Source organism: Bombina bombina, chromosome 6 (genome assembly GCF_027579735.1).
Source record: "Bombina bombina isolate aBomBom1 chromosome 6, aBomBom1.pri, whole genome shotgun sequence".
In the NCBI taxonomy this organism is placed as follows: domain Eukaryota; kingdom Metazoa; phylum Chordata; class Amphibia; order Anura; family Bombinatoridae; genus Bombina; species Bombina bombina.
The window spans coordinates 607,881,146-607,894,614 of NC_069504.1; positions in this window are offsets into that span (position 1 = coordinate 607,881,146).

Below are 13,469 nucleotides of genomic sequence, written 5' to 3' on the forward strand. Positions count from 1 at the left end.
AGCCAATCAGAATTTAAGGGACGCCATCTTGGATGACATAATTTAAAGGAACCTTCATTCGTCGGGAGTCGTCGGAAGAAGAGGATGCTCCACTTCGGCTGGCTTCAAGATTGACCCGCTCCACTCCGGAAGGATGAAGATAGAAGATGCCGCCTGGATGAAGACTTCAGCTGGTTTGGAGGTCCACTTCTGGCCGGATAGGATGAAGACTTTGGATCCTCTGGAGGACCACTTGTGCCCGGCTGGGTCAAGACGTCTCAAGGTAGGGTGATCTTCAAGGGGGTAGTGTTAGGTTTTTTTAAGGGGGGATTGGGTGGGTTTTAGAGTAGGGTTGGGTGTGTGGGTGGTGGGTTTTAATGTTGGGGGGGTATTGAATTTTTTTTTACAGGTGAAAGAGCAGATTACTTTGGGGCAATGCCCCGCTAAAGGCCCTTTTAAGGGCTATTTGTAATTTAGTATAGGGTAGGGAATTTTATTATTTTGGGGGGCTTTTTTATTTTATTAGGGGGATTAGATTAGGTGTAATTAGTTTAAAATTCTTGTAATTCTTTTTTTATTTTCTGTAATTTAGTGTTTTTTTTTTTTCTCGTAATTTAGTTTATTTAATTTAATTGTAATTAATTGTAGGCAGTTTAGGTAATTAGTTTAATTATAGTGTAGTATTAGGTGTAATTGTAACTTAGGTTAGGGTTTATTTTACAGGTAAATTTGTATTTATTTTAACTAGGAAGTTATTAAATAGTTAATAACTATTTAATAACTATTGTACCTAGTTAAAATAAATACAAAGTTGCCTGTAAAATAAATATAAATCCTAACAATTAGTTATTGTAGCTAGCTTAGGGTTTATTTTATAGGTAAGTATTTAGTTTTAAATAGGAATAATTTATTTAATTGTAGTAAATTTATTTAGATGTATTTAAATTATATTTAAATTAGGGGGGTGTTAGGCTTAGGGCTAGACTTAGGTTTAGGGGTTAATACATTTATTATAGTGGTGGCGACGTTGGCGGCGGCAGATTATGGGTTAATAACTATAATGTAGGTGTCGGCGATGTTGGGGGCAGTAGATTAGGGGTTCATAAGTATAATGTAGGTGGCGGCTGTGTCCGGAGCGGCAGATTAGGGGTTAATAATATAATGTAGTTGTCAGCGATAGCGGGGGCGGCAGATTAGGGGTTAATAAGTGTAAGATTAGGGGTGTTTAGACTCGGGGTTCATGTTAGGGTGTTAGGTGCAGACATGAAATTCATTTCCCCATAGGAAACAATGGGGCTGCGTTAGGAGCTGAACACTGCTTTTTTGCAGGGGTTTTTTAGCCGGCTCTCCCCCATTGATTCCTATGGGGAAATTGTGCACGAGCATGTTAAGCAACACTGGTATTACAGTGAGATGTGGAGCTAAATTTTGCTCAATGCTCACTTTTCTGAGGCTAACGCCAGCTTGAAGAAAACCTGTAATACCAGCGTTGGCTTAAGTGAGCGGTAAGAAAAAAAGGCTTGTTAGCCCCGCACAGCCTTACCAACAAAAACTCGTAATCTAGGCGTTAGGGTTTATTTTATAGGTAAGTATTTAGTTTTAAATAGGATTAATTTATTTAATTGTAGTAATTTTATTTCGTTTTATTTAAATTATATTTAAGTTAGGGGGGTGTTAGGGTTAGACTTAGGTTTAGGGGTTAATAAATTTAATATAGTAGCGGCGACGTTGGGGCGGCAGATTAGGGGTTAATAAATGTAGATAGGTGTCGGCGATGTTAGGGACAGCAGATTAGGGGTTAATAAAATGTAACTAGTGTTTGCGAGGCGGGAGTGCGGCGGTTTAGGGGTTAATATATTTATTACAGTGGCGGCGATGTCCGGTCGGCAGATTAGGGGTTAAAAACGTTATTAAAGTGTTTCCGATGTGGGGGGGGCCTCGGTTTAGGGGTTAATAGATAGTTTATGGGTGTTAGTGTACTTTGTAGCACTTTAGTTAAGAGTTTTATGCCACAGCGTTAGCCCATAAAACTCTTAACTACTGACTTTTAAATGCGGTAGGAGTCTTGACAGGAGAGGGTCTACCGCTCACTTCTTCCAAGACTCGTAATACCCGCGTTAGGCAAGTCCCATTAAAATGATAGCAATTTACGTAAGGGGATTTGCGGTAAGCTTGAGTCGCGGAAGAAAAGTGAGCGGTACACCTGTACCTGCCAGACTTGTAATACCAGCGGCGTTAAAAAGCAGCATTGGGACCTCTCAACACTGCTTTTTAAGGCTAATGCAAGACTCGTAATCTAGCCGTTTTTAGGGAGCTTGCAGGGTTAATTTTAGCTTTAGTGTAGAGATCAGCCTCCCACCTGACACATCACACCCCCTGATCCCTCCCAAACAGCTCCCTTCCCTCCCCCACCCCACAATTGTCCCCACCATCTTAAGTACTGGCAGAAAGTCTGAAAGTACTAAAATAAAAGGTATCTTTGAATTTTTTTTATTTATTTTTTAGCATACTTACATTTGCTGCTGTGTAGGATCCCCCCTTAGCCACCAACCTCCCTGATCCCCCCCAAAACAGCTCTCTAACCCTCCCCTTCTGCCTTATTGGGGGCCATCTTGGGTACTGGCAGCTGTCTGCCAGTACCCAGTTTGCAAAAAAAAATATGGTTTCTTTTTGTTTTGTTTTTGTTTTTTTCTGTAGTATAGCTTCCCCACCCCCCCACAGACCAACCCCCACCCCCTGACTGATGTTTTTTTAACATATATCCCCCCCTTTTTCCCACTTTTAATATGAATGTTTCTGTAGTGTAGCGGTTCCCACCTGCTCCCTCCCTGTGCACGCGCCAGCCCCGCCTCCCTGTGCACGTGCGTGCGTCTGTGCGTGCCCCCGGCCATCCCCGCCCACGATCCCGCCCCCACCACATCACCAGGGCCATCAATGGCCGCCAACCGCCTCTCACACCGGCTCCCACCCACCAACCAACATAGCCATCGATGTCCTGTGCAGAGTGGGCCACAGAGTGGCTCTCTCTACATCAGATGGCTAAAAAGTGTTATTGCAGGATGCCTCAATATCAAGGCATCACTGCAATAACCGGAAAGCAGCTGGAAGCGAGCAGGATCACTTCCAGCTGCTTTCCAGACCGAGGACGTGCAGGGTACGTACTTTGTCGTTAACTGACTTTTTTTAGAGGATGTACCCTGCACATCCTCGGTCGTTAAGGGGTTAAAGGGATACTAACCAATTTTTGTTCTTTCATGATTCAGATAGAGCATGCAATTTTAAGCAACTTTCTAATTTACTCCCATTATCAATTTTTCTTTGTTCTCTTGCTATCTTTATTTAAAAAAGAATTGTTTTCTTTGGTTGCAATTTTTAATTAATTTTTAATGTAAATAATATTTTGTTATTTTATGTAATTTAATTGGGGTTAATTTAGGGGTGTTAGGTTAGGGGGCTTAGTTATTAGATTAATACTTTGCATTGTGGGCGTTGGCGGATTAGGGGTTAATAGTGTAATTAGGTAGATTGCTATGTGGGGGGTTGGCGGTTTAGAGGTTAATAAGTTAATTAGTTGCTTGCGTTGTGTAGGGTTGGCGGTTTAGGTATTAATAGGTTAATTACATAGTTTGCATTGTTGGGGGTTGGTGGTTTAGGTGTTAATAGGTTAATTATGTAGTTTGCATTGTTGGGGGTTGGCTGTTTAGGGGTTAATAGGTTAATTATGTAGTTTGCGTTGTTTGGGTTTTTGGTTTAGGGGTTAATAGGTTTATATAGTGGATTGCGTTGTGGCGGATGGCGAATTAGGGGTTCATTACTTGTATTAGTAGTTGCAATGTGGGGGGGGGAGATGGCGGTTTAGGGGCTAATAACTTTTATTAGGTAGTTTGTGATATGGGGGGATGGCGGATTAGGGGTTAATAATATTTATGAGTAGTTGCAATGTGGGGGGATGATGGATTAGGGATTTTGAATGGCGTTTTGACATGCCGGTTTAATTTTTTTAGCCGGATTAGATATTTACGTGTGATTTCAACATTTTTTTTTTTGTTACGCACTGCAACATGATATACCACCGTAAATTACTAGTGACTCAAGAAATGTGTAGTTGCACACATTTCAGTTGTTTATGTGAGTCACCCAATGTGCAAGGTGAATTTACGGGCGGCGTGGGTTTCAGCAGTTGCGCTGAAACTTACGCTGCATTTGTTATCTCGCCCCAGAAGTTCATCTATTCACAATGGGACTTTGTATCATATATTCTATAGTTTATACATTTTTATACCAAATATACTTACCCTCTTTAATTGTTTTATGCATTTTATGAGACTATAATTTTGATCACTGTTTAATATATATTCTCTCTTTAATATAGAGGGCTAGATTATGAGTGGAGAGATAATTATCGCTCTTGCTTGTGCATTAGCTCCGCTAGACTTTAGTTTTTTGTGCGCGTTGGGTAGCACATGTATTACAAGTTGAAAGTAAAAAGTTTTCACTTGTGCGCTAACCTGACGCACACCAAGAGAGGCGATAAAAAAAACATTGTTGCAACAGTTAGTGCGCAACTAATAATCTAGCCTGTAGTGGGCACTCTCTAGTGGTCTGTTTCATGTTAACTAGGGTTAATCAACACCACTAACTACACAGATTTAATTTCTCTCCCTACTTGGGCGACTCTTTAGCCCAAGAAAGGAAATATTTCAAATATGTATAGTGGTCTTTGAGGATTGCTACTGCTTTTTTTACTGCTGATCTTTATACACGTTACATACAATCTTGCTTTGATAATACAATCCATGATTGGAATGTGCACTTCTATTTAGGATATCATGTTCTTTTAACTGAAGCCATTGGGGGATATTTATCAAGCTCCGTACTGAGCTTTATGCCCCGTGTTTCCGGTGAGCCTTCAGGCTCGGCGGAAACAGAAGTTATGAAGCAGCGGTCTAATGACAGCTGCTCCATAACCTGTCTGCCTGCTCTGAGGCGACAGACAGAAATCAATCGGGTTGATTGACACCCCCTGCGAATCTGCAGAGGGCGGCATTGCACCAGCAGTTCACAAGAACTGCTGGTGCAATCATAAATGCTGACAGCGTATGCTATATCGGATCATGTCCGCTTGCACAATAGTATATAGGCCCCATTGTGTTCACATATCATGTGCGATACATAGGTATTGTTCTGTCCTAACATGTTTCTAAAATGCCAGACACTTACTTTGTAAATATATGTAAGCATTTTGTAGCAAGTAAGTGTATTTGTCACCCTATTTCTCTCACTCTAGCTGTAGTTCAGGATATTAGTTAGGTGTGAATGTTTGGGCACCAGCGAAGGACCTCTTTCCTAGAGGCCTAGCATATTTCAGTTTAAATGCTATATAAACATTTTTGGTGTAACCTCTTATATAAAACATACTACATTTGGCTAAATCATTGATTGTCATAGCATTTTAAATTTATTCAAGAGCATGTTGTATAATGTTACTATGTGTAAATAGATATCTTTACTTGAAAACTTCTTTTAATGGTAATATATTTATTATATTTCGTTTACAGGGCTTTGTTCACATATTGGGCCCCATTTATTATTCTAAGGGCGGAAGAGATTTGTCCATTTAACATTGCACAATCCCGCCCCTGTTTGTGTGCCGCCAATCACTCGCAAGAAGAGGCTGTCAATCATCCTGATAAGTTCCACTTTAGATGGTGGAGAGTTTAAGTAGCAGCAGTCTTAAGACCACTGCTACTTAACTAGCATTTCAGGCTTGTTCTGAGTGATCCTTAAACGCTAGGGCTCAAAAGCTGCTATCGCAGCTTGAAAAATGGAGCCCATTGAATTCACAAGTATATGCCAACACAATGTTGTCTAGACATGTTAATGGAATCTGACAAGCATGCCATTATTTAGCATTTTATTGTCGAAATATGTAGCAATAATATTTTGATGAAAAGTGCTTCTTTTGCACCAATGTTATGAAGTTTACACACATCAACCATTTGCATGAAATTTTATTTAAGACATTCATTGTTCGGAAATTATTCACAGTTGTATGGGATATTTAAATATTTAAATATATATATATATATATATATATATATATATATATATATATATATATATATATATATATATATAAATTGCATTGTATGTTGTGTCTTTTCCTTCTTGAACAAATTTAATTTTTTGAACACATAGCACCCCATTTATGAAGTTGTTTAATAAGCTTTGGGGCTGTTTTGGTGCAGGCTTGTGCATGTGATTGCTGCTTCTTAACATGTCCACAACCTCAGAGGTTGTGGATGTCACAGAAACTGGACTTACTGCTCTTGGAATCTTATATTCCATCATCCAATGCTGATCCAGAGACCCTGAAGGTGTGTGGGCAGGTTATTTATTATTATTATTCTTTATTTATAAAGCACCAACAGATTCCGCAGCACTGCCCATGAGTACAAGGATAAAAGTACAACGGAGAAACAATACATTAAAAGACAACATTTTACAGCCAAATACAGGGGAAATTGAGGGTCCTATTCCCATGGGAATTTACAATCTAGATGGGTAGGAGGATGGGAAACAGGAGGTGGGGACTGCAAAGGTGAGAATGATATTAGTGAGGAGATAGATGAGGGCAACTGTTAGGTAAGTGAAGTTCATTTGTTAACAAGTCGGGTGATAAGCTTCCCTGAACAAAAAGGTCTTTAGGGAACGCTTAAAGGAGGAGAGGTTAGGGGTTAGAGTCTGACAGCTCAAGGAAGTAAGTTCCAGAGGGTTGGTGCTGCACGAGAGAAGTCCTGTAGTCTAGCATGAGAGGAGGTGATGGTAGAGGACGCAAGGAGCAGGTCATTGTTGGATCTTAGGGGGCGGGCTGGAGTATATTTGTTGATGAGTGAGGACAGGTAGGGTGGGGCAGCATTGGTGAGGGCATTGTAGGTCAGGGTGAGAATTTTGAATTTTATTCTGCTGTGAATGGGGAGCCAGTGAAATGACTCACAGAGAGGTGCAGCAGAAACGGAGCATAAAGAGAGGTGGATTAGCCTGGCAGATGCATTTAGGATGGATTGAAGGGGAGAGAGGTGGGAGAGAGGGAGGCCAGATAGTAAGTTATTACAGTAGTCGTCGGGAAATTACCATGGAGTGGATTAGCAGTTTAGTAGTTTCATCACTCAGAAACTGACTAATTTTGGAGATATTCCGTATGTGGTTGCGGCAGGATGAAGATAGCAATTGGATGTGGGGAATGAAGAACAGATTTGAGTCAAGTGTGACTCCGAGGCAGCGGGCTTGGGGTGATGGGGAGATAGTGGTGCTGCCAACAGTAATAGAAAAATTAGAAACTGTAGTAGAGTTAGAGGGGGGAATAGAAGTAGTTGGGTCTTGGACATGTTTATTTTTAGGTGGTGAGAGGCCATACAGGAGGAAATGCCAGATAAGCAGTCACTGATGTGAGAATTGACAGAAGGAGAGAGTGCAGGGGTGGAAAGGTAGATCTGAGTATCATCAGCATAGAGATGTTAGTTGAAGCCATAGCTGTTGATAAGTTTACCCAGTGAAGAAGTGTAAATAGAGAAGAGTAGAGGACCCAGGACAGAGCCTTGAGGTACTCCAACAGACAGAGACAATGGAGAGAAGGAGTCAGTCACTAGCAAAAGAGACAGAGAAGGATCTGTTAGAGAGATAAGAGTGAATCCAGGAGAGGTCAGTGTCACAGAGCCCAAGAGAGCTGAGAGTCCTTAGGAGAAGGGGATGGTCAACAGTGTCAAAGGCAGATGAGTATATAGTAGTAGCCTTTGCTTTTAGCAGATAGGAGATCATTAGTAACCTTGGTGAGGGCAGTCTTACTTGAGTGTTGAGGATGGAAGCCAGATTGCAGGGGGTCGAGCAGAGAGTTGGAGGACAGGAAGTGGATTAGGCGATCAAAAACTAGTTTTCAAGGATTTTTTAAGCTAGCGGGTTCTCTTTGTGAGAACCTTGTCTGGGAACATTGGAGGCCATAGTACTTATATGTCTTTTCAAAATTAGATTTAGCCAATTAGCACATCCAGCAAGTATTTTGCTTGCTTTTCCCAAGACATATTCCATATACAGTGTTGCCAATGCACCAGAGACCTCCAGGTAGGATATGCAAATTAAATATGCATCTAATTTTTTTTGCTTCCAGGAATATTTGCCCAGAGAAATCCCCTTATGGGGAAAAATATATCATGTCTCGAGAGTGGTTTGAGCTTATTAGCTCTTATCAGTAGAAGATTGGATATGCTGCTAAGTGAAGCTAATTTCTAGGGCAAAATGTTATGGTGGAGGTAAAAGCGTGACTTAAAAATTCTCAATTTCATAAAAGAGCCACAAAAACCAATGTATAGACAATCAACACATACTTGCCTGATGTGCTAATTAGCTATACAAAATTATTGGCATTTATAACACAGTACTTTTGTAAGTTGATCCTCCAACCTCTCTAACCATATCTTTAGTGTATCCTTATATGGCACATACTCTGCTCATTACCACTTTCTGTTGGGGTGTCATAAAGATCTTTTCTTTGTCCCCTCCTCTTTTAAATCTGCTCATCATCCTTAGGTCCCATGGATACAGTACCATTTGTATGCTGATGAAACCCAAATCTACCTCTCTTCACTAGACCCCTTGTTGCTAACTCATGTCACTGTCTCTCAAATATTTAATCTTAGATAATCTTTTATTACCTCAAGCTAAAGCTCTCTAAAACTGGGCAACCTATTTCCTCTAACCTCAACTCTCTTGAGGTTATAATAACTCTCTTGTTTATAATAACATTATCACCCACCACATTTGGCAGATGACTTGAAATCACAGTTGACTCAAATCTCTCATTCACTCCCCATATCCAGTCATTGGTTAATCCTCGCCATTGCCACCTAAAAAAGTCTCCCAAAAATGTGTCACGTCATCACACAAGTCACAACAATATTTTAATCTGATTCTCTAATAATATCCCGCCTTGACTACTGCAACTTCATCCTTTGCTTCCCTTTAGAATTCATAATGAATGGCTCTGCTGATGCTTCTCTTCCTTCATGTGACTCATTTGTTGCACCTTGCTCCTAATTTTTTCACTGGCTTCCTCTAGCCTCCAGAATAAAACACAAAATCCTGATCCTAACATCCACAGCCCTTAATAACACTGCTCCCTCTTATATATCTTCCCTCATCTCCAGATACTTTCTCACCCATCCCCTTTGCTCTGCCCATGATCACCTTCTCTCCTCCTATTTTGTTACCTCCTCACATTACCATCTACAGGACTTGTAAGGCCCCAGTCTTGTGGGACTCTCCCCTAGTTTTCAATGTTTCATGTGATTCTTAAAGACACTACCTTTCATGGATACATACAATTAATGCTAGCCTATCTGACCACAGTCAGTCCTTTGCACCCCTTAGCATGTAAACTTGCACATGCCCAGCTGTCCTAAAGATCACCTTCTTAAAAGGGGATCTACAACAGTTGGCAACTCTAAGCAGGACTCTCTACCAACTCAATTGGTGCGTAATATGCCTCATAAATTATACCTTTGAATATTGTACCTATGTTTATATTGCTGCAGGCTCTGTTGGGCTCTACAAATAAATGTTAATAAAGTAATAATAATAAAAATATAATAATAGAAATAATATTTCCCAAGTATTGAGTCTAAATATGGCACAATACATTTCTTTCCATAATGTTTTCATGTGTTTAGTTATGCAAACTAACAAGTAATAATTAAACACTTAACTCACCACTTGTAATATGAGCGCTATAAATGCACTAATAATGAATGTGCTATACATTTAAAGTATAGGGCAAGTTAAATAGGTTTCAGCCACATTAAAATGCTTTGTTAATATTTTTTACCATCCACTTTGTAATACTAGATTGTGGTTAATTGCTGTGGAGGCTGAACACAAGATACAATACACTGTTGCTCTCCATTTGTAATCAAGGCAATAATAAAGCCTAAAGTAATAAAACTGTCTGGAAGGCAGAATCTTGTATGGGATAGGGAATGTGACAGCAAATATAAACCAAAATAAGCTTTTTCCAGTGTACTTTAACATGCATTCACTTCTAGTTTTATATACATGTCTTTTTCTATTAATGCAAGGGGCTCCATTTATCATTTGCTGATATGAAAAAGAGGTTATAACTTGAACTCATAACAGGCCAACCTAACCTATATTACCATAATAGAGTGTAACTTTTTTGAATGAAACTGATTGTACAATAGAATGATTTACCAACACAAAAGAACAAACCTTACAGCAATAACCAACTGGAACACCTTTACAGATACGTCAACTATATTATTGATGCAATATGCAGAAGAGGTTTTAATTTAGGTTCCAAGTTAGTTAACTATATATTGTATATCAGGTTACTCAATTAACCCCTTCTTTCCCACCTAAGAGTGCTGCTTCCCTGTATGAGGAACGCATAAAGTGAAGGTAAAGTTAGAGCGGTCTTTTTGCAGTATTGTACTTTTAAGCATATGAAATACAGAGTTGCTATGTTATTTTAAAAAACATATTACTTATAATTATAATATTGGGCTTTGATTTTTCCCTACCGTTCCGTTTTAAACTCCTCCTACGAGCCATTTCCTGATTTTTCATATTGTGACGTATAGAGCGGTCCCACCAGCTCTATACGTGTCTACAAGGCTCGTGCACGGCGAGTATATGAACTGCGCATGCGGTAATCCCGTCCTGTGTGTATTTCAGTGCATGCGTCATTCGTCTTGGCAACATAGTATTGAATGAATAGCAATATTCATTCATTACTATATTGTACGATACAGATAGCAGCTGCTTTTTTAACCTTCCCTTCGTTACTATGCTAATTTATCAGCACTTACAGAAGACACAGTTGCTGATTTATCAATACATTATTTAAAAAAAAAATATTTGTCATTTTATATTATATATTTTGTATTACTATGTTTGATTTCAAGTTGATTGTAAAAATTATAAGATTAGTAGCTATGTTTTTGGTCCGTTAAACATAGCCATTATTGAAGTTTTATACCGCTGTCTGACAAAACATGAATTTCATTTTATATTTTAATACTATTACTATATATAGAGTTAAAACTTAAGCTTCAATTGAGTACCATGTTTTATATCTTTTACTATTATAGTTCTTTTCTGAAATAAAATGCAATATGTTTTTGAAATATGTTTTTGATATTCTAATATTGAATTGAATACAAAACTATATGTATAAATTAATGGATAGAATGTGTTATAAGTAGTGTGAAAGTATATCTAATTAATGGATTTAATTAATTAATTTAAAGTTTTAAAATAGTTTTTTTTTTTTTATAATCAAAGTTTTTTATTGAGGCAATACAAGAAAGAAAATACATAAACAAAATATACATTTTGTATAATTTTGGTAAGTTTTGCATACAAGACATTGTTTATCTAATGGACAATGAAACCTCTTCATATAAGAGAGTAGAGAAATCTTAATTCAGACATCCTATATGTATCTCTCCAAAAATACATAAAACATAGTGAAAATAAAGGACATTGTATGCTAATACAAAATAAAATACACATAATCCAGTATTACCTCTTTTTTCCTTTTGTTTCCTATATAAACGCATAACAAATTTATATAATTTGAATACCCAGAGAAACTTATACATCTTATAGAGTGATAAACTGATTATAAAATAAATGTATTTATTATCTGAGAATTTACATATTATAGGGAGTCATAACAAGTTGCTCCTACGAAATGCATAAGATTAGAGGGCAAGTCGGGAAGTATAAGTCAGCAGCCGGATACTTTAATAAACCGTCCTCAGTTTCTTTGTAAATAGAACAATGGGAGCAACTTATATCATTACGATATCGATAACGGGTAAACACCGCTTATTTGTCCACCGAAGATAAGGGTGAACAGTAGCTAAGAAGTTTTTAGGAGGGGGAGGCGGTCCATAGTGAATATAGGGAGGATATAAACATCTGAGGACCAGGAAACTTAAATGCCGCATAAGACATTCACCTTGTTAGAGGTGTGCATATATGGATAAGGGGGGGGGGGATATATCTTACTCAGGATAGATTTTAAGTCACAATCATAAATTATATAGTGGAGAGGGTAAAAGGTGGGGGGGAGAGGGGGGCGGAGCCAGCCAGAATGCTAAACTAGATAGCAAATTTTGAGATACAAGTGTGAGAAACTGCTGTTCCTCAGATGTAACTGTCCATAAGGCTCTCCACAGCTCGAAAGCATGAGTGACACGAATATACCATTGCTCCGTGTGATATTAATGGGGAGAGTGAAGGCAGGGTCATATTATAGTGGGCAGCCTGCTTTTGAAAGTAATCAGCTCCGGTTATAACGGTAGTTTTTCAGATCTCTGATGGGGTTTGTTTTATTACGGCTTACTTTTGTTCTATGAACAGTAGAGTTACAGCTCTCATCTCTGTAGTGTGACTGCGCTAAGGAAATGGATTCTCTAGAGTTCGTCTTGCAGTCAGACCAGGCTAATATGGCGGCCGTTCGCGCCGAAACTTCAATACATAGCACATCCGACCACCTTATAAGCCTATACTGGCCTCATATGACTAAATTTCTAAAGTTCTATTAGCTGCCTGGAGAAGTCCGGTACCCATTGTAGCACTGTCTCTAGTATTCTGTCATACCAGTGTCGAGCAATTCAGGCAGTTCTTTTCATCCGTGCATTGTCATCCGCTAGTTGCACCAGTGCTATAAAGGCTGCAGTTTTTAGCCACTATGCGAAAAGCGCATAATATGTTCTGATAGGAGCCTTTTTTCTGCTGTCAGATAGGATTTAATCAGCTAAATTGTTTATATAAATGCGATTTTGTTCAGGAGCTCTCTTACTCCACGTCTTCCCTCAGCCCCGGTTGGCTCCGCCCCCCCTTAAAATAGTTTTTATTACACACCAATTGATTAAATCTTAGATTTCAATATCTTTTTTGGTTGTGGTTTATGTAAGTTATTTGTATAAGATTGCTATTGTCTTTTACAATAGTACTATATATGGTATGTTCTTATATAGTTTAACAGACAATATGAGAACGATTTATATGCAAAGAGTAATCCATATTAACATATTAATATTTGTAGTTATTCTAAGATTCCATATTAATATTATGTTATAAATATTTAAATTATATAAATAATATGTTGTTAGAATTATAGAGAATTGTGGCAGACATTTACAATGCTTATGAACTTCCTTTATTAAAAGTGAATGCCTGACAGAGATGCACTTATTACAATTGAATATACAATTGTTGCAGGCTTCGATACTGTTGCAGCTGCTCTGAATAATAATGCTATGTAACCCTCTCTGAAATACAAAGTTTGTTTTAAGCATGCGCGAAACGGGGCCGCGCTCGCCTTGCCAGTGTGAGCGAGAACTACTAACGCATGCGCATAGCGTACAAGACAATGCTGACATCAAAAGACGTCCGCCTAACGGCCAGAA